This window comes from Miscanthus floridulus, chromosome 3 (genome assembly GCF_019320115.1).
Source record: "Miscanthus floridulus cultivar M001 chromosome 3, ASM1932011v1, whole genome shotgun sequence".
NCBI lineage: Eukaryota > Viridiplantae > Streptophyta > Magnoliopsida > Poales > Poaceae > Miscanthus > Miscanthus floridulus.
Window position 1 is genome coordinate 123,169,345 of NC_089582.1, and position 23,444 is coordinate 123,192,788.

Below are 23,444 nucleotides of genomic sequence, written 5' to 3' on the forward strand. Positions count from 1 at the left end.
TTCATTTACTTGTACTTCTACTACGCTTATACTACATTAATGCATGGTGTTATCTGGGCTACGGGGAGAGTGCTGCGTGTGTGACTTAGGTGTGTGGAGGGTGAGGGTTGTGTCGACCAAGTTGGAGTATACGACGAGCCTAGGGCAAGTCTTGCCATGGGGTGCTACATAGGCACCCCTGGAATGGATACCTGTGGTGAGTAAATGGTATATGAGGTGGTCCTAGGTGTGAACCTGTGATGGGAGGAGCCCGGGATGGAGGTGCTATGGTGGCATGATAAATGGAAACCCTGATGTAGACATTCTAGCTTGGTCATCCCTAAGGACTTACTAGTACTCAGATTCACCAGGAAGCCTTACATACCACTCGCCCTATATGGTGCGGGACGGCCGGACTACTTGGTAGGATATTGCCACTACTGCTAGGTTGATAGTGGACAGTGTAAGGAGGTATAGGGCGCGGAGGATTTCCCCCACACCCTTTCGAGACTTCATGGAGACCTTGTGGACCCGGCTCATGACTCACAGTTTCAGCCACCCCAGACTAGACTTGGGGTGTACTAAGGCTAAATGGTAGAGTGGCATTATCCTAGGCTAGTAAGCGGCCGGAATCACCCCAGTTGACGATGGTCAGCGAAGAAGGCAGATCTTGTGGTTATGTAAAACCTCTACAGAGTGTATGGTTGATCGATCGATACATGTACTGACTTGTCGGCTATGGACCTTTCCTGGGTTTTGCTTAAACTAGATAGTGAGATGAGTCCTTCTCTTCTTCCCCCGTGAGAGAGTGTCGGTCGTAGCCAGGAGCTACAAGCCTTGAGATAGTGCCGAGAGGGAGTTGGCCTATCGACTGAGCGATGGTATGGTAGTGATGTGGTGATGGTGTGAAGATGGTGGTATATCGATCTCTGGATCGAAACCTGGCTCTAGATGGGAATAGGATGGAATGTGAGTGGGAATGGTGTTAAAACTTTACCAACTATTATTACACACTTGATATGCTAATACATAGGAAACCTCAGCTTTATAGGTTCCTTTTGATTATACCCAACTTACATCTAATTTCCACAAAGCGATGCTCATAAGGTGGGAGTGGCCAGTACAAATCATACTGATAAATTTTGGCACATAGGTTCTGCTGAGGAGTATAGCTCCGAGGAGTTTAACGGTTGAGGGGTTCGTTCCTATGCTCGAGTTTGGCGATCTTATCTTCAAGCTGTTCTGAATGAATGCTACTTTTGATTCCGCCAATGCGGTAATGTAATAAAATATGTAATTCCACACTATTTGTACTCTGATATTATCGTTGTATGGATGTGGTATTTGACTAGAATTTGGGTAATATGATCTACATTGGTCATATTACATTTTGACTCTGTGGATTTCCCTTCGCGGAAATCTAGTCGCTTCAGTAGGTATCAGAGCCATACTTGACCGTAGGATGAAACCCTCAGAAATGGATGATAGAATAGGATGTGAACAGCCCTTCTTTCGGTTATATACCGACCCTGCATTTACTTTTATGCAAGGCTTATCTATTATTGACCTGCTAACACCTGTTCCTTAAAACATGCAGATGGCAACGAACGTCGACTGGTCGCCTCTAGGACCGCTACCTCTGGACCACGCCAAGCTTACCTTTGACCTATGTGAGCTCGGGGGTTTTGCATAGACCCTCTGCTGAGTTCTCGTCATGTTAGGAGTCCCCGACGAGCTTGTCAAGGTCACCTACACCGGGAAGCCAGCTCAGGAAGGAGGAATCAAAGGACCGATTGTCGCCTCAGTCGAGTTCCCAGCTAGCACTACCTTACCTTCTGTCCCAGCTTTCATCGAATTGATTATAGAGGACACAGTCGAGGAGGGACTGCAAGCTATCTCACACAAGGCACTTCGTAGAGTGATGAGGGACCATTATGAGCACATGAAGACAATAGAGTTCCGTCTACTTCCCCAGGCCCTCGACCTCAGCCATACCCCTAGTGAGCAGAGTTTCGTAGCCGGTAGAGTTATCCTTGCCAAGGAGGACAAATGCCTTCACATCTTGGCTATCCACCTACTAGAGCAGGATAGGTATGTGACCTAGCTAGAGCAGAGGAGACGTCAGGACCAGGCCTTTCTGTGGGAGTACCAGGAGTAAGACTCATAGGGAGCACAGGAGCAAGCTAGTCTACTTGAGACAGTTGCCAAGCTATAGGACAAGCTCAACCATCATGAAGAAGTCCACAGAACTGAGGTCACAGACTTACAGGACAAAGCCGCCAACCTAGGCAACAGGAACTGCTACCTCGACAGCAAGGTCTTAGAGTTGTAGGGAGAGTTGGATGACAAGAAGGCCGAGTTCAACCACCAAGGAGACAGAGAGAGGTCCAAGGGGATTGATATGCTAAAAATCCAATCTCGGAACAAGACCATGACCTAGGATTTAGAGGAGTTCAAGAAGAAGGCTGTTTGCAACTAGGGTCACCTGATCGAGGCACTCAGGCAGAACGAGTACCTACAGGACAAGTGTGAGAGGATATGGTAGGCTTGGCAGAAGTCTGACAAGAAGCACCTCAGGGAGATGAAGGGTATGTGGGATCAGTTACCCAAGGAGATTCGCAGCAAGATAAAGCCTAGGATAGAGGAGTTCGAGTTAGCCCTGACTCGCCTCAACCTAGATGCCTACCCTACCCTACCTGGAGCCAAGCCTACTGAGGAGCTCACCGATGCCTTGAAGTACGTGTCCTGACTTCATAAGTCTGACGAGGAGATAGAGATCGAGAATAGTCGTATCCCAGCTGCGGTGTACAAGTTAGAGTAGATGACCCTACGTGGTCATGAGTCATGTCAGTGGCTTCCATAAGTTGTACCCCATGATGTACCCCTTATGAGATGTAATATAAGACACTATGCATAGTATGATTCTCATGAGTCTCCAAGTGTAGCTACTGGAGATGAAACTATGTAATAAAACCCATGTAATGAATGTTTTGGATCTTATTGCATCTTATGGATCTTATTGCTTCTTTGTAATGAGTGTTGGATAGAATAAAAGTTTTTCTTTAAACCATAAAAATCATGTAACCATACTGAATTATAAGCACTTATAGCACAAACACTAAGAATCCCTATGATCTGTGTTGCAAATGTTGAACCACAGATCTGATCGCCTAATGAACCATGGACGTGCGCCCACCCCCAAACTAGTTGAACCAAATGGGGGGCATGGTGGCAACAACTGTGGCCATGGACGTGGAGGGATACCCTTCAACCTGGAGAATACCCCACCGCCTGAGGAGAACATTCCGCCACCACCACCACCGAACTTGGCAGAAGTGATGGCACAACAGACTCAACTTCTTGCAGCTCTTGTTAATGGAGCAAACCATCACCAGGGAGGTTAGCAGAATGACTTCCAAAGGAAGCTGGAAGGATTTTTGAAGCTAAGGCCACCTACCTATGATGGCACCAACTCTGACCCGCTTGTGGCCGATGACTGGCTCAAGGAGATGGAGAAGAAGCTTGACCTCACTACTTTCACCGACGATGAGTGTGTTGGAGCTGCCACACACCAGCTCACAGGTGCAGCACATGCCTGGTGGGACAGTTTCAGTGATTCCCATGAGGACCCTACCAACATCTCATGGGATGAGTTCACCGAAGCATTCACTGAGTATCACATTCCCAAGGGTATCATGGAGGCCAAAGCTGAGGAGTTCCGCAACATCAAGATGGGAAAGGACAGGGTGATTGAGTACACTACTCATTTCACCAACCTTCTACGCTATGCACCTTCTTATGTTGTGAACTCTGAGAAGGAGAAGTTGTAGTATTACCGTAAGGGACTTAACCCGCACATCAAGCTAAAGTTTGGCGGTATCGAGAGTAGAACGCTGCGTGCGCTGGTGGATCGCTGCATCTAGATTGAGAAAGACCATGCTGAAGCTAGAGAGGAGTACAGGGAGAGGAAGCGTAAGCCTAAGGAGTCCTTCCGTGGCCGTGATCGCAAGAGGTTCCACAGAGATGCACCACCCGGGGAACGCTCTCGCCATAATAGGGATGACAACCCTAGATCGAGTAGGGGTAGTGGAGGCTACACCGCCAAATACTCCCACCCTGCTTAGGATCGTTACACCCAGGACTATTATGCTCAGGACCACAACACTTAGGACCGTTTCAACCGTTCCCGCTCTATGAATGAACACCTAGCACAGAACCGCTCCGCACCAAGCACTGGAAACTAGAAGGCACCCGCACCAACCCCTACATGCGGTATGCCTTTCACCTACTTCACTTATGGCCAACTAGGTCATAAAGCCACTAAGTGCCCTCAGAACTCAGCTGCTCAGAAGTCTCAGTTCAAGGGATCTGCTACCTGAGGACGTCTCAACCATCTAGACGCTGAGGAAGCATAGGCTACCCCTGACGTTGTGTATGGTATGTTTATAGTTAATGGCAACACTGCATCAGTTCTATTTGACTCTAGAGCAACTTGTTCTTACATATCATCCAAGTTTGCACGAGAGCATGACCTGCCTGTAACCCCATGTGAAAAGCCTAACATCATCGGTTCACCTCTAGGAGGCCTAAAGTGCACCCACATCTGTAAGAGAGTGAGTCTTACCATTGAGGGTCTTATCTTTAAAGCCGACCTAACCCTGTTACCTTCCACAAACCTAGATGTCATCTTAGGTATGGATTGGTTAACCATTCACTGAGGTACCATATCATGTTCCCCTAGATACGTCCAAGTGACCCACCCATCAGGACAAGTTATTAGATGTGAGCCCCAGTCCAGAAAGTCCACTTCTATCCTATGTGCCCTTAAAGCGAGTTTAGAATCACAAAAAGAGGAGAAGATAGTTCATGATGTGCCTATGGTCAGAGACTATCCCGATGTATTCCCTAAAGAATTACCGGGTATGCCACCAGACCATGATGTAGAGTTCATCATTGATCTTTTGCTGGGAACAGGACCCATTGCCAAGAGACCCTATCGCATGTTAGTTGATGAACTGGCCGAGCTCAAGAAACAGCTTGATGAGCTCATCTCGAAGGGATATATCAGACCCAGTGCTTCACCCTAGGGATCCCCTATTCTGTTTGTTAAGAAGAAGGATGGCTCAATGAGAATGTGCATTGATTATCGGAACTTGAACACAGTCACCATCAAGAACAAGTACCCTCTACCAAGGATTGATGATTTGCTTGATCAGCTTTGAGGTACCAAGTATTTCTCCAAGATTGATCTCAGATCTGGCTATCATCAGATGAAGATTCGAGAGAGTGACATCCCGAAGACAACTTTCGTGACTAGGTATGGACAGTTTGAGTTCACCGTGGTGTCCTTTGGACTCACAAATGCTCTAGCATACTTCATGAACATGATAAATAAGGTTTTCATGAAAGAACTAGATAAGTTCGTGGTAGTATTCATTGATGACATCCTTGTCTATTCACCCACCGCCGAAGAACACGAACATCATCTGAGAACTGTGCTTAAGAAACTAGCCCAACATTAGCTCTACGCAAAGTTTAGCAAGTGCGAATTTTGGCTACAGGAAGTTGCCTTCCTAGGCCATGTACTATCAGCTGAAGGTGTCGCGGTTGACCTGGCCAAAATTGAAGCTGTGAAAGAGTGGGATCAGCCCCATAATGTGACAGAAGTCAGAAGCTTCTTGGGATTGGCTGGATCTTATCGCTGATTCATTGAGAACTTCTCCAAGATAGCCCGTCCAATGACCAACCTTCTGAAGAAGACTAAGGAGTTTGAATGGACGCCCGAGTGCGAACAAAGCTCTAGAATTGAAATAGAAGCTTACCACAACTCCTGTGCTAGCATTGCCTGATATCAGCAAAGATTTCATGGTCTATTGTGATGCATCCCATCAAGGACTTGGTTGTGTATTGATGCAAGGTGGGAGAGTGATAGCATATGCTTCCCGACAGTTGAAAGAACACGAGAACCGTTACCTAACCCATGATCTTGAGTTAGCAGCAGTTGTGCATGCCTTGAACATCTGGAGACACTACTTGATAGGCAACAAGTGTGATATCTATATGGATCACAAGAGCTTGAAGTACTTTTTCACTCAGGAAGATCTAAATATGAGGCAACGCCAATGGCTAGAGTTGATCAAGGACTATGACCTAGAAATTCACTATCATCCAAAAAAGCTAATGTAGTCGTAGATGCTCTCAGTCGCAAGAGATACTATCACACTTTGATCACTAAATCCATACCACCAGAGCTCAAGGAAGAGATTGATGATTTCCAACTTGAGATACTACCGCATGGCTTGTTAAATGAGCTCAGCATATAGTATAATCTCATAGATCGCATCCGTCAAGCTCAGAAGAGTTGCAAAGAGATCGAATATCTCCGTGGTCTGAAGAAACTAGGCTACAAGACCAACCACTAGGAAGATGAACAAGGAACCATTTGGTTCAAGGACAGAATTTGTGTCCCTTCTGATCCAGCACTACGAGAGGAAATTCTGTCTAAAGCACATAATTCCAAGTACTGTATTCACCCTGGAAATTCAAAGATGTATTAAGACTTGAAGAAACACTTTTGGTGGAAAGGCATGAAGACAGACATTGCAGGACATGTGGCATGATGTGACACCTGTAATAGAGTCAAGGCTGAACATCAAAGGCCTGCAGGATTGCTAAAGCCTCTTGACGTTCCCGAGTGGAAATGGGAGAGCATATCCATGGATTTCATAGTTGGATTGCCCCGTTCATAGAAAGGCAATGATTCCATCTAGGTGATTGTTGATCGTTTGACCAAGATCGCTCACTTTGTACCAGTTAAGACCAAGATCGATGCCCAAAAAATTAGCAGATCTATATGTTGAGCATATTCTCAGACTACATGGAGCTCCCTCTAGTATTGTATCTGATCGTGGTCCTCAATTTGTGTCCCGATTCTAGGAAGCCCTGCACAAGTCCATTGGAACCAAACTTGATTTCAGTACCGCTTACCACCCACAGACAGATGGACAAACTAAACGAGTAAATCAGATTTTAGAAGACATGCTTCGCGCTAGTGTACTGAATTATAGCTCTTATTGGGAGAAATACCTACCCTATGCAGAGTTCTCTTACAACAACAGCTACCAAGCCAGTATTAAGATGTCGCCATTTGAAGCTCTGTATGGTAGACCTTATAAGACACCTTTGATGTGGTCCCAACCGGGAGAAAGATCATTCTTTGACTCCACCAAGATTCAAGATGGCGAAGGAGTTGCTCAAGTGAAGGAGAACTTGAGGATTGCTCAAAGTCGATACAAGAGCTATGCTGATAAAGAAGAAGAGAACTTGAGTTTAATGTGGGAGATTTTGTCTATCTCAAGGTATCCCCGCTATGTGGAACTACCAGATTCCATGTGAAAGGAAAGCTCGCCCCTAGATTTGTTGGGCCATACAAGATCCGCAAGAGGATTGGAAAACTCGCTTACAAACTTGAACTACCTGAGGAATTAGTGGGTGTACATCCCGTATTCCATGTCTCACAGCTACGCAAGTGTTTGAGAGTGCCCGATGAAGTAGTTCCAACTGATACACTTGACATTCAAGATATGCTTGAGTATAAAGAACATCCTATCAGAATTCTGGGGAGACACCAAGGAGACCCGAAGCAAAACTATTCCTATGTGCAAGATCCAATGGAGCAATCACACTGAGAGAGAAGCAACATGGGAAAAGAGTCTGACCTCCGGCTACAATATCCTTATCTCTTCGAAGAGTATGTTACGCTTTAATCTCGGGGACGAGATTCTATTAAGGGGGTAGGACTGTAACAACCCAAAATCCACACACCAAAATCACAACTACAAATTTTTTTGTTGTTAACCCTATGTGATGTTGAGGTGACACATGTAGAAGCCGAACCCTAGTTCTAGATTAGATGTGACCCAACTAGGTTAAGATCATAAGCATAGCTTGGTTTTATGCCACATGAGTAATTAAATTCCTAAATAAATAAATCATGCATGCATCCTTAATTCCACTTGTGATTTGGATTCTTTTTGCCTTATGTGATGTTTAACTAACTTACTTAATATTTATGATAAACCCTAATATATGGGATGTATTTTGACCACCAATTGAAACACCTTGTGGGACCCACTACATAACTCGTAGCTCAAGTTTAAACTCTAACTAATTTGAATCGAAGCAAAAGAAATATAAGAGAAAGGAAAAGGAGGGAGGCAGCAGCTTAGCCCAGCCTGCCTCGACCGGCCCAGTTAGCCCAGCCAAGCCTCGCCTGCCCTTTCACGCGTGCAGCCCGCTGACAAACTGGACCCGCTCGTCAGCCATCACGCACCACACGCCACCGCATTAGGACAAGCTAACAAACCGGACCCCATGCGTCAGCCACCCCAGCAATAGGATCATCTCCTCCCCACGCCGACCTCTTCCTCGACTGGGGGGCCGACCACTGTGGCAGGTGTGGGCCAGGGCGTCACGCAAGAAGCATGACCTTGTTTCCCCTTACGCCGCGCCTATTGCTACCGCACACGGGCCGTCGGATGCGCCACATGCATCACCACCGCTCGATCACCGTTCGCCATTGGAGCCCTTGGAGCTCGGCTATAAAAGCCAATGCTCGCGAGCCCTAACCCTCAGCCCATTTGCCGCCGCCGCTGGTGGCCACAGCACCACACCGCATCAAGCTGAGAGAGAGGGAAGAGGAAGAAGCAAGGAGGAGGAAGGAAGCCGCTGCGGAACCGGACCTCACCGGAGCCAGGAGCGCCACCCCGATCGGCTACAGTGACGTAGCTGCTTGGCACGGCACTGCATCGCCTCATCATGGCCTCGCCTTGCCACTACACCGCCATCCTACCGCCATGAGCCCTACGGTGAGCCATGTCGTTCATCGCTCGCCGTGCTAGCCGTACTCACCATGAATGCCACCGTGTCCCTGCACTTGGGAAACGTAGAGGCAGAGCATTCCTGCTCCTGGACATGCTGCACACGCACCACATGAGCACTAGCCCAAGGCCTGACCTCACCGACCCCTAGTAGCTCGGGAACACCGGCACAACCACACCTAGCCTCTCGGACGCCATGAATGGACCATGTCGGAGCACGAGCTCTTGCTCTGGCTTAGCCAACCGGTAGCATAGAAGGACCACCACGACCCTCTTGTTGAGCCCAAACGGAAACACAAAGCAAAGGGAAGAAAGGGGGTGACGTTGAGCCCTCTGCTCGGGAACGCCAGCGCCGAGCGCTCTGCTTATGCCATGCAAACGCATCGCACGTGCTCACCATGGCCAGAGCACAACCATGGCGAGACCACTGCGTCTTCTATGTCATAGTAAAGGCAATGTTGACACCCTGACTGGCTTTGCCATGATGAGACCCACCGCATCTTCTACATCGCAGTAAAGGCGACATTGACCACCCTGACTGGCTTTGCCAGGACGAGAGACACCACCGCCCATCTTAGCCGAGGAAGAAGCCCACCGGAGCCCTGCGTTGCCGCATCGCACCTCGTCGGAGCGCCACCACCTCTGTTTTACCCCCACCACCATGGCCGGAGCCACTGGGAGCACTAGGAGCTCCTTCAACACACCCACCATGGCTGTAGAAGCACCGTGGAGCTCACACGCTCCTCCAATTGGGCTCTCGCTACCACTGCAGCCCTGTCCAAGCACGCCGACGAAACCCATGCCGCCGTTCACCATGGCCGGGACCCTAGGAAGCCCAGCCACCACCTTGACCCCACCGCTACACTCGCCGAGGCTTGGCGACACTTTTGCCTACCTTAATTGAACACCAGCGCCACGGGTAAGGCTCGCCGGTGACCTCACCACCGGCGGGAGCCCCGTCGGGAAGAGTAGGGGATTTTTCCCTTGTCGACCACATCGACCACGTCCCGAGCAGCTCCACCGAGCTCCGACCATGACCACATCGTGCACGTGAACCCAAACCCTAGAAAGGAGTAAGTGGACCAAGTCCTTCATAGACTAGCTCTACGGTCTATGGATCAACGCAGGCGGGTTCACCATGAACCGCGCCTCACCTATCTGACACTGTTTGACCCTAGACCCACCTGTCAGCTGCAGTTTAGCTCAGATGGCGCCATGCTGACGTCATGCCGATGATGAGACCATGCCAGCATCGGGGACTTCGGCAATCTCTCCGACCATGACGGCGACCACTCCGACCACCTCAGCAAGCTCTCCGACCACCCTCCCGTGATCTCTCCGACTACCTAGGCAACTCTCTGACCACCTAGGCAACCTCTCCAACCACCACGGCAACCTTTCCGACCACTTCAGTGATCTCTCCGACCACCACACCAGCTGTATCCCTACATGCCACATGAACCAGTCACAGTGTGACACGTGTCAGCCCTGAATTAATCAGCCTTAATTTAATCTTCGGAAATACATAACTAATTCATACGACCTCAGAAAAATACAAGACCAGGACCAAAATTCATCTAAAATCAAGCTCTACGCAATGAACCCATGTTTGAGTGCATTGGCTCTTTTGAATTTTCATTGCTTCTTTGTGCTATTCTATAGACGTCGCTAACGCGACTATAATGCGATCGTTTGCAGACTCGGAGGAGAACCAAACAAACGAGGATCGTGAGTACCGTGAGGAGTATGGAGACGACTACACTGAAGGTGCCACATCCCACCCAACCTCGTAGCACCTATTACGCATGGCTAATATAGAACTGCTATTGCTTTACTTCCTATTATAATCATACTGTGATAGGATTTGCATGGTAGTATGCTTACTTGATGGCCTCTACCTTGACACAACCTTACCCCTGCATACCCTGCCATTAGGCTAGACCAAGTTGGAGTATAAGACGAGCCTGGGGCAAGTCTTGCCATAGGGTGCTACCTGGGCACCCCTAGAATGGATACCTATGGTGAGTAAATAGTATATGAGGTGGTCCTGGGTATGAACCTATGATGGGAGGAGCCCGAGATGGAGGTGCTGTGGTGGCACGATAAATGGAAACCCTGATGGAGACATTCTAGCTTGGTCATCCCTAAGGACTTACTAGTACTCAGATTCACCGGAAAGCCTTACGTACCACTCGCCCTATATGGTGCGGGACGTCCGGACTACTTGGTAGGATATTGCCACTACTGCTAGGTTGATAGCGGACAGTGTAAGGAGGTACGGGCCATGGAGGATTTCCCCCACACCTTCTGAGACTCATGCTAGGAAAGAGGACACATGGCACATTCATGTCCCCTAGGTGGCATTTCTAAGCCTATTTCAATTGTAGATAATAATGTGCTTAGAAAGGATGATAATGGTACCTCTATGGTTGCTATTGTAAAACATCCCGCTACTCATAGTAAGGCGTTGCCTAAGTATGTTGCTCCTAACTTGAGAGAATCCAAACTTGTTTGGGTATCATCAAAAAGTGGATGATTGATTGTAGGTACCATCAGCATTGGAGACTTGATTCAATTGATTTCATATTGATCATCATATGTGAGTCAAGATATGAAGCCTATTGCACATCCAACCCAATGCCAAGTGAAATTGAGTAAAGTCCAAAGTGCTATCAACATATAAGTGCTATAATTCAAGTTGTTGGTAATTCATTGGATATATTTGATGACTTGCAAATAATTGAGTTGAAGCTTGCTAGTTGGATGATCATGAGCTAACCAAGAATCTGCCAGAAAAGTGACAAATATTGGATTGATCTAGAGTCACTTTGATTGAAAGGTTCTCAAGTTGGAAATATGGTTATAAGTGTTTGAGGTATCTAAGTTTGGTTTTGAGAAGATCTAGAAGCATGACAAGCAAAGAGTACAAGGCCATTTGATTGTGGGGTGTACTTTGCACACTTTTGATACTCAAGATGAAGATCAAGATCAAACTTAAGTTGAAGATGAAGTTTAAGTTCTAGATATGATTAGAGATCATTTGGTAGAAAAAAGGGACTTAAAGAAGGAATCAAGGTTACTCATCAAGTTATGTCCATCACTTGGATCAATCAATTAAGCTATTTCAAGTGAGTATTAAGAATGTGTCTTTAGAAAGAGATCACTTCTCCTAGTGTAGGGGCTTGCCGCCTATGTGTAGGTAAACTAAGTGTGGTACTTAGAAGGCTAACATAGAAGTGGTGATCCGAGGGACATTTGATATGCTTAGTTGAAGCAATCAAAAGGGTTGATCAAGAAAACCAAGCAACACCCAAAGAAAGCTATTTATGATATTTCAAGTGGTATTCCAAATAGTTCTCTCATGCAAGTAAAGATCAAAAGATGAAGCAAACCAACCACAACAAGAAAGTGCACTTGATCATACGTGGTATTCATTTCATATGGGTGAAGAGTGGAATTCAAAATGGTGTCTATTGGTTTTCACCAAGCTTATAATTAGACTTCACATTGCTATTGGAGTAATGAATTAGAATCTATGTGACCATCCTCTACTCCAACATAGCAAAGGTATCATTGTAATGTGCATGATCATTTCATCACTTACTAATATGCGGTTAGTGCATATAGTACATGCTTTATAGGATCATGCATAACAAATGAAATGTCTAAATTCATAGCCTACCACTATTGCTTGAATGATTACTTGATCTAGTGGTTAGTATATGAATTTATTCATGAGCTAGTGAACCCAATTACTTGACTTAATTTGGATTACTAACAAGTGACAAGTACAATATTGATAAGATAACTCTTGCAAGAGGTGTGAAGAAGTTTGTCATTGGTTTAAACCGGACTTGAAAGCTTAGGCAAATTAATTTAATTCAAGTCAACCATAGAAGCTCATGATAGTGATAAGAGTACAAGCATAAGACAACAATGCAAATGGATATCTAGTTTGTTTGTTACAAGTGGTATCTAGACTCAAGTATTTCATCAAAAATCTACAAGTGATGTCTAGATCAACTCACAAGTGATATCCTATAAGTGGTACTCATGAAGATAGCAAATGTTCAAGAAATGGTTCTTATTGATAAATCCAACAAGTGGTTACATACTAAAAGATTCTTTCAAATGGTATCACATCTACACATGGTATCAATCATGCAAGACGATGGTTCCACAAGTGATCCTTAACTTTAAGTGATCATCAAATGATGAATGCATCCCTCACCTACAAGAGCTCAAGTGTATCAAATGGATGACCCATGCTATCACATAGGGGGAGGTGTACCACAAATTGATATCAAAATCAAAGATCCTATGTGTGGTATCTCAAGAAGCCCTACACAAGATACAAGTGGTATAAGTTACAAGTGGTATCTTCAAGTGGTGTCATTCCACCAATCAAATGATGTCCATAAAAATGCAAGATTCAAGCCTCAACCATCTACCCTAGACGTATACCATTACATCAATGAGAAGCTCACCTTTTATAGAAATTGATGACAAAGGGGGAGAAATTGTACAAAGATATGAAAGCTTTGAGATTGAGATTGTACAAAGCGGAGAGATAAGATATAAAAGCTCAAAGAAGTAGAGGTTGGACATGGACATGGACAAAAAGGGAGCAACATTGAAGAAAAGAGATGGATCAAAATTCTTGGACAAGAGAAGCACACAAGTAGGGGGAGCAAGCTCATGAACTTTGATTGATTGCATTTGATATGTGCATATTCATGTGCTTGCTTACATTGCATAAGCTTTCAAATTCAATATGCATGCTTGTGTGGTGTATGCTAGTTGTAGAACTTGAATGATGATTTGATAACTAGCATGCATAGGATGATAGCTAGACACTTGGTATGCTTTTCAAGTAATGCTAGTACATTGCTTTTAATGTTGATCTCACAAGGTATCTAGTGCTTTTATTTTCAAGTGATATCTAGCCAACCATGGTGCTAAGGATGAACTTAAAGGTGCAACTCCGATTGGTACACGCTTTAAAGGTTTATTCTATACACCTTAGCATCATTTAGTAGTAATTACTCTCCCACAATTTTAATCTATGTATATGTGCGAGCTTCAAATCAAACACTCTAGCACATATGTAGGGGGAGCTAATACTACCATCTCGGGTTTGTGGTACTTGTCCAAAATCATTTTCACATGGTAAAATTGCTTGGGCAAGCAACATGAATCCAAAAAAGCTTAATTTCCATATCTTTGTAGAGTTGTCATCAATTACCAAAAAGGGGAAGATTGAAAGGTCCTTGTGTGGTTTTGGTAATTGAGTGACAACCTAGGTGGACTAATTGTGTTTATATGAGATACACATGTGATTAGTCCATAGGTACATGCGTGTGAGCAACATATGCCATGAAAGGTGAAAATGGCTTGGAGATGTTGCAAAGCTCACACATGTGATGATGAAGGAGCTCATTGCACATGAGACATGACATTGAGTCATGTGATCAAGGCGGAGAAGATCAAGACAAGACTTGGCTTGATGGATTGGTTGCAAGCGTGAAGGGCAAGTTGGAGGCTTTGGAGCGATGGACCGTGTGGCAGTGAAGCTTGAGTAAGACTTGGCGCCGATAGACGAAGGCAATGGTGAAAAGCAAGTGAAGTCAAGATTGATGAACCACTATGATCACGTGATGATATGAAGTGGATCATATCATTGTTGATCATATTGGTGCATGTGTTGCATCGACATTGGAAAAGATGGAATGGAATGCGCAAGGCAAAGGTATAACCTAGGATTGAGTGGCGTGGCAAGTTGAGTGGCTAATCCTTTGGAAAATGATTGTGAAAATGCTAACACTCATACACATAGTAGTGTACACTTGGTGGTGTTGGCATGTTTATAAAGGAGATGAAGTTGGAGTTGATGTAGATCAACTCGTCGATGGAACGGGGTTGAGAAGGGTTTGAAACTCCATCGATGGAGTGTCCGCCCATAGAGTGCGGATAGTCCAACGGTGCCACTGGCTCCCTATACAAAAAAGACAGGGACTCATGGAGTGGACCAGACACTGGTCATGTAGTGACCGGACGCTGGGGTCCTACGTCCGGTCAGTGGCGGCCGAGAGCGTGCAGGCGTCGGTCTTTGACCAAACTTTGGCGCTGGAAGTGACTGGACGCTGGCAGGGTGCATTTGGTCAGGCTAACATACAATGACATAGGTGACATAGAGAAGTTGGAGAAGGACTAGACGCTGATGTTGCGTCTGATCATGACCGACCAGACGTGTCCGGTCACGACTGGTACCTTACTGGAAATGACTGGACGCTGGGGTTGCTGCGTCCGTTCAGTTTGTGCAGCTATGTCCGGTCATCACTTGACCATTGAGATCAAGTGACTAAGGTTGAATGGAGGTGACATGTGGCGAGCATCCATTGACCGGACGCTGAAGTCCTACGTCCGGTCGATACGACCGGAGCGTCCGGTCGTCTCGAAATTCGCCCAGTGAAGGGGTAACGGCTACTTTAGCCTGTGGGGCTATAAATAGAAGGGGGTTTCGGCCATGGCTATTGCTGAGCACCTCGAGGGACTTTTGTGTCCATGCTTGTGAGTGATAGGGAGCCCTCCATCTCACATATACTTGATAGTGATCATTCGATTATGTGAGAGAGCGATTCGAGTGCGATTGCATTGTAAGGTTGCATTGAGTGGCACTAGGTGATCGAGTTACAAGGCGGTGGTGCTTGTTACTCTTGAAGGTTGCCCCTCCTAGATGTCTTGGTGGTGGTCTCTGTCGAAGCCCGCAAGAAGCTTGTGCGGTGCTCCAGAGAAGAGCTTTGTGAGGGGCATTGTGCTCGCCCTGCGGGAGCCATGAAGAGCAACTCTAGTTGAGCGTGTCATTGAGCTACCCTCACTTTCAGGGTAGGTTCTTACAGTGCCCGACGTGCGGGCTTGGCGGGTGTTGCCAATTAGCCACCGAACCACCAAGTGAGCGGTCGACACAACAAACTAGCGTGTTGGCAAGCACGTGAACCTCGGAAGAAAAATCATCGTGTCAACCATGTTCTTCCCATTGGTTTGCAATCTCCTTTCACAAGTTTGTATTTATATTTCATATACATTGTGCTTGTGTAGTTGCTCTTGTAATTAGTTAGCTTGGGTAGCTTACTAGCTACCTTCTTGTTTGTGTAGCATAGAAGTAGCTCCTTTGCGTGGCTAATTTGGTTTATGTAACCTTGTTAGTCACATTACTTAGTTTGTATAGCTAAGTAATTGTGCTCTCTAATTTGGCATTGGTTGCCTTGTTATTGAGCATTGCTAGTGAGCTTAGGTGGCTTTGTGCTTTTGCTTACTAGCTTATGTAGGAGCTCCCTTGTTGCTTGAAGTACTAGTGGCATATGTTTGTGTGACCTTACTTCTAGAATTGGTTAGGTGAGCTTTAGCTAGCCCGTCACCTTTGTTGCTCAATTAGTATCTTTGGAAGGTGCTAGAGAACATGAATAGTGGGGTGTAGTCTTGGCTAGACCGATAATTTTAATTTCACACTTGTTTCGGTTAGCCGACGCGATTATTTTTAGAAAGTACTATTCACCCCCCTCTAGTCTGCCATCTCGACCTTTCAGATCATACGGGGGAACATGGATTATTCAGGCTCTCCCTTGGGGTGTGCCCGACGGAATTCACTCGATGTAGCTTGCTTTTGGAGTGCTTAGTGTTTAGTGGAAGACGAGCACCTCCGAAGGTGTGTTATTTCGAACAGTTCTGCCACATAGAGCAAAGAGAAAGAAGTAGAAAACATGGCTGGCATCTAGTTCCCACTCTAACCATGGCTAACAAATAAAAAAAAGTCATCCATCCTCTCCAAATCCATCTCTTCTACCAAACACAAAATTACAAAGCAATGATGAACCCTCTAACCAAACAAGAGATTGAATCATTCAATTTTAGAAAACTAGAATGGAACATTTGTCCTACATACCTCATCCCTAAACCACACAAGTCACGTGGGCTTCAAGCTGCTATTACTATTAGACATGTCTATAACAAAAAAAACATAGTGCATTGTGAGACACAAGACTATAAGATAAAAGAGAATATGGATTAAACTATCGTAATATTTATGTTTTAGGTATACGAGTTAATTTAGACACAAAATTTTAGTTATTTTCTTAAACCAACATATAAGAGTTAACCTCTTCTGCTTATCTTTTTGAGCGGTCCTTTGTGCATTTGTTGTTTAATGACATTGTTGACGACATAACCTTAATTATCACCTTGCTCCTTAGCTATAGGTGGTTGCTATATACATCATCGTCATCTAAACTGTTGCGTAAGGGTCGTTGATGTTCTTTTTATCTTATGATCTTCTCTTATTCATTACTAGCAAACACTTAACTGCAAAATGATAAACTTTATAGCATGTGTTTTAACAAAAATGAATTTGATTTTAATAATTAAATTCAATTTTAAATGTATGGCCCTGTTCGCTTCTCTTATAATATATACTTTTTAGCTTATTTTTTTAGCTGGAATAATGTTTCTCTCTCTCAACAAATCAGCCGGAACAATGTTTCGGCTTGTTTTTTCAGCGAAGCGAACGGGGCCTATATGGCTAGTTAACAAGGACGGATGGTGTAACAACCCAAAATCCATACACCAAAAATCACAACTACAAAATTTTTTGTTGTTAAACCTATGTGATGTTGAGTGACACATGTAGAAGCCGAACCCTAGTTCTGGATAAGATGTGACCCAACTAGGTTAAGATCATAAGCATAGCTTGGTTTTATGCCACATGAGTAATTAAATTCCTAAATAAATAAATCATGCATGCATCCTTAATTCCACTTGTGATTTGGATTCTTTTGCCTTATGTGATGTTTAACTAACTTACTTAATATTTATGATAAACCCTAATATATGGGATGTATTTTGACCACCAATTGAAACACCTTGTGGTACCCACTACATAACTCGTAGCTCAAGTTTAAACTCTAACTAAATTTGAATCGAAGCAAAAGAAATAAAAGAGAAAGGAAAAGGAGGGAGGCAGCAGCTCAGCCTAGCCTGCCTTGACCGGCCTAGTTAGCCCAGCCAAGCCTCGCCCGCCCTTTCACATGCATAGCCGCTGACAAACCGGACCCGCCCATCAGCCGTCACGCACCACACGCCGCCGCATTAGAACAAGCTGACAAATCGGACCCCATGCGTCAGCCACCCCAGCAACATGATCATCTTCCTCCCCACACCGACCTCTTCCTCGACCGAGGGCCAACCAGTGTGGCAGGTGCAGGCCAGGGGGTCATGCAAGAAGCATGACCCTATTTCCCCTTGCGCCGCGCCTATGCTACCGCACGCGAGCCATCAGATGCGCCGCATGCATCACCACTGCCCGATCACCATCTGCCATTGGAGCCCTTGGAGCTTAGCTATAAAAGCCAACGCCCGCGAGCCCTAACCCTCAGCCCGTTCACTGCCACCACTGGTGGCACAGCACCACACCGCGTTAAGCTGAGAGAGAGGGAAGAGGAAGAAGCAAGGAGGAGGAAGGAAGCTGCTGCGGAACCGGACCTCGCCGGAGCCAGGAGCGCCACCCCGATCGGCTGCAACGACGTAGCTGCTCGGCACGGCACTGCATCACCTCATCACGGCCTCACCTCACCACTGCACCGCCATCCTACAGCCACGAGCCCTACGGTGAGCCACGTCGTTCGCCGCTCACCGCGCTAGCCGTACTCGCCATGAACTCCATCGCGTCCCCGCACCTGGGAAATGCAGAGGCGGAGCGTTCCCGCTCCTGGACACGTTGCGCACGAACCACATGCGCACCAGCCCAAGGCCTGACCTCACCGAGCTCTAGTAGCTTGAGAACACAGGCACGAACACACCTAGCCTCTCGGACACCATGAATGGACCATGTCGGAGCACGAGCTCTTGCTCTAGCTTAGCCAACCGGTAGCATAGAAGGACCACCACGACCCTCTTGTTGAGCCAAACGGAAACGCAAAGCAAAGGGAAGAAAGGGGGCGATGCCAAGCCCTCTGCTCGGGAATGCCAGCGCCGAGCGCTCTGCTTATGCCATGCAAACGCATCGCACGCATGCACGCGCTCACCATGGCCAGAGCACAACCATGGCGAGACCACCGCGTCTTCTACGTCGCGGTAAAGGCGATGTTGACACCCTGACTGGCTTTGCCAAGATGAGACCATCATGTCTTCTACGTCGCGGTAAAAGCGACATTGACACCCTGACTGGCTTCGCCATGACGAGAGACACACCGCGCCCATCTTAGCCAAGGAAGAAGCCCACCGAAGCCCTACGTTGCCGCACCGCACCTTGTCAGAGCGCCACCATCTCTGTTTTGCCCCCACCACCATGGCCGGAGCCACTGGGAGCACCAGGAGCTCCTTCAACACACCCACCATGGCCGTAGAAGCACCGTGGAGCTCACACGCTCCTCTAATTGGGCTCTCGCTACCACTATAGCCCTGTCCAAGCACGCCAATGAACCCACACCACCGTTCACCATGGTCGAGACCCTAGGAAGCCTAGCCACCACCTTGACCCCACCACTGCACTTGCCGAGGCTTGGCGACGCTTTTGCCTACCTTAATTGAACACCAGCGCCGCGGGTAAGGCTTGCCGATGACCTCACCGCCGACGGGAGCCCCGTCGGGGAAGAGTAGGGGATTTTTCCCTCGTTGACCATGTCCCGAGTAGCTCCGCCAAGCTCCAACGATGACCACATCATGCACGTGAACCAAACCCTAGAAAGGAGTAAGTGGACCAAGTCCTTCATAGACCAACTCTGCGGTCTATGGACCAACATAGGCGGGTTCACCATGAACCGCGCCTCACCTATCAGACATCGTTTGACCCTGGACCCACCTGTCAGCCGTAGTTTAGCTCAGATGGCGCCATGCTGACGTCATGCCGATGATGAGACCATGCTAGCATCAGGGACTTCAGCAATCTCTCCGACCACGATGGCGACCACTCCGACCACCTCAGCAAGCTCTTCGACCACCCCCCGTGATCTCTCCGACCACCTCAGCGACTATAATGCGATCGTTTGCAGACTTGGAGGAGAACCAGATGGACGAGGATCATGAGTACCGTGAGGAGTATGGAGACGACTACAGTGAAGGTGCCACATCCCACCCAACCCCGTAGCACCTATTACGCATGGCTAATATAGAACTGCTATTGCTTTACTTTACTATTATAATCATATTGTGATAGGATTTGCATGGTAGTATGCTTACTTTATGGCCTCTACCTTGACGCAACCTTACCCCTGCATACCCTATCATTAGGCTAGACACACGCTTACTGCTATATTTCATTTACTTGTACTTCTACTACGCTTATACTACATTAATGCATGGTGTTATCTGGGCTACGGGGAGAGTGCTGCGTGTGTGACTTAGGTGTGTGGAGGGTGAGGGTTGTGTCGACCAAGTTGGAGTATACGACGAGCCTAGGGCAAGTCTTGCCATGGGGTGCTACATAGGCACCCCTGGAATGGATACCTGTGGTGAGTAAATGGTATATGAGGTGGTCCTAGGTGTGAACCTGTGATGGGAGGAGCCCGGGATGGAGGTGCTATGGTGGCATGATAAATGGAAACCCTGATGTAGACATTCTAGCTTGGTCATCCCTAAGGACTTACTAGTACTCAGATTCACCAGGAAGCCTTACATACCACTCGCCCTATATGGTGCGGGACGGCCGGACTACTTGGTAGGATATTGCCACTACTGCTAGGTTGATAGTGGACAGTGTAAGGAGGTATAGGGCGCGGAGGATTTCCCCCACACCCTTTCGAGACTTCATGGAGACCTTGTGGACCCGGCTCATGACTCACAGTTTCAGCCACCCCAGACTAGACTTGGGGTGTACTAAGGCTAAATGGTAGAGTGGCATTATCCTAGGCTAGTAAGCGGCCGGAATCACCCCAGTTGACGATGGTCAGCGAAGAAGGCAGATCTTGTGGTTATGTAAAACCTCTACAGAGTGTATGGTTGATCGATCGATACATGTACTGACTTGTCGGCTATGGACCTTTCCTGGGTTTTGCTTAAACTAGATAGTGAGATGAGTCCTTCTCTTCTTCCCCCGTGAGAGAGTGTCGGTCGTAGCCAGGAGCTACAAGCCTTGAGATAGTGCCGAGAGGGAGTTGGCCTATCGACTGAGCGATGGTATGGTAGTGATGTGGTGATGGTGTGAAGATGGTGGTATATCGATCTCTGGATCGAAACCTGGCTCTAGATGGGAATAGGATGGAATGTGAGTGGGAATGGTGTTAAAACTTTACCAACTATTATTACACACTTGATATGCTAATACATAGGAAACCTCAGCTTTATAGGTTCCTTTTGATTATACCCAACTTACATCTAATTTCCACAAAGCGATGCTCATAAGGTGGGAGTGGCCAGTACAAATCATACTGATAAATTTTGGCACATAGGTTCTGCTGAGGAGTATAGCTCCGAGGAGTTTAACGGTTGAGGGGTTCGTTCCTATGCTCGAGTTTGGCGATCTTATCTTCAAGCTGTTCTGAATGAATGCTACTTTTGATTCCGCCAATGCGGTAATGTAATAAAATATGTAATTCCACACTATTTGTACTCTGATATTATCGTTGTATGGATGTGGTATTTGACTAGAATTTGGGTAATATGATCTACATTGGTCATATTACATTTTGACTCTGTGGATTTCCCTTCGCGGAAATCTAGTCGCTTCAGTAGGTATCAGAGCCATACTTGACCGTAGGATGAAACCCTCAGAAATGGATGATAGAATAGGATGTGAACAGCCCTTCTTTCGGTTATATACCGACCCTGCATTTACTTTTATGCAAGGCTTATCTATTATTGACCTGCTAACACCTGTTCCTTAAAACATGCAGATGGCAACGAACGTCGACTGGTCGCCTCTAGGACCGCTACCTCTGGACCACGCCAAGCTTACCTTTGACCTATGTGAGCTCGGGGGTTTTGCATAGACCCTCTGCTGAGTTCTCGTCATGTTAGGAGTCCCCGACGAGCTTGTCAAGGTCACCTACACCGGGAAGCCAGCTCAGGAAGGAGGAATCAAAGGACCGATTGTCGCCTCAGTCGAGTTCCCAGCTAGCACTACCTTACCTTCTGTCCCAGCTTTCATCGAATTGATTATAGAGGACACAGTCGAGGAGGGACTGCAAGCTATCTCACACAAGGCACTTCGTAGAGTGATGAGGGACCATTATGAGCACATGAAGACAATAGAGTTCCGTCTACTTCCCCAGGCCCTCGACCTCAGCCATACCCCTAGTGAGCAGAGTTTCGTAGCCGGTAGAGTTATCCTTGCCAAGGAGGACAAATGCCTTCACATCTTGGCTATCCACCTACTAGAGCAGGATAGGTATGTGACCTAGCTAGAGCAGAGGAGACGTCAGGACCAGGCCTTTCTGTGGGAGTACCAGGAGTAAGACTCATAGGGAGCACAGGAGCAAGCTAGTCTACTTGAGACAGTTGCCAAGCTATAGGACAAGCTCAACCATCATGAAGAAGTCCACAGAACTGAGGTCACAGACTTACAGGACAAAGCCGCCAACCTAGGCAACAGGAACTGCTACCTCGACAGCAAGGTCTTAGAGTTGTAGGGAGAGTTGGATGACAAGAAGGCCGAGTTCAACCACCAAGGAGACAGAGAGAGGTCCAAGGGGATTGATATGCTAAAAATCCAATCTCGGAACAAGACCATGACCTAGGATTTAGAGGAGTTCAAGAAGAAGGCTGTTTGCAACTAGGGTCACCTGATCGAGGCACTCAGGCAGAACGAGTACCTACAGGACAAGTGTGAGAGGATATGGTAGGCTTGGCAGAAGTCTGACAAGAAGCACCTCAGGGAGATGAAGGGTATGTGGGATCAGTTACCCAAGGAGATTCGCAGCAAGATAAAGCCTAGGATAGAGGAGTTCGAGTTAGCCCTGACTCGCCTCAACCTAGATGCCTACCCTACCCTACCTGGAGCCAAGCCTACTGAGGAGCTCACCGATGCCTTGAAGTACGTGTCCTGACTTCATAAGTCTGACGAGGAGATAGAGATCGAGAATAGTCGTATCCCAGCTGCGGTGTACAAGTTAGAGTAGATGACCCTACGTGGTCATGAGTCATGTCAGTGGCTTCCATAAGTTGTACCCCATGATGTACCCCTTATGAGATGTAATATAAGACACTATGCATAGTATGATTCTCATGAGTCTCCAAGTGTAGCTACTGGAGATGAAACTATGTAATAAAACCCATGTAATGAATGTTTTGGATCTTATTGCATCTTATGGATCTTATTGCTTCTTTGTAATGAGTGTTGGATAGAATAAAAGTTTTTCTTTAAACCATAAAAATCATGTAACCATACTGAATTATAAGCACTTATAGCACAAACACTAAGAATCCCTATGATCTGTGTTGCAAATGTTGAACCACAGATCTGATCGCCTAATGAACCATGGACGTGCGCCCACCCCCAAACTAGTTGAACCAAATGGGGGGCATGGTGGCAACAACTGTGGCCATGGACGTGGAGGGATACCCTTCAACCTGGAGAATACCCCACCGCCTGAGGAGAAC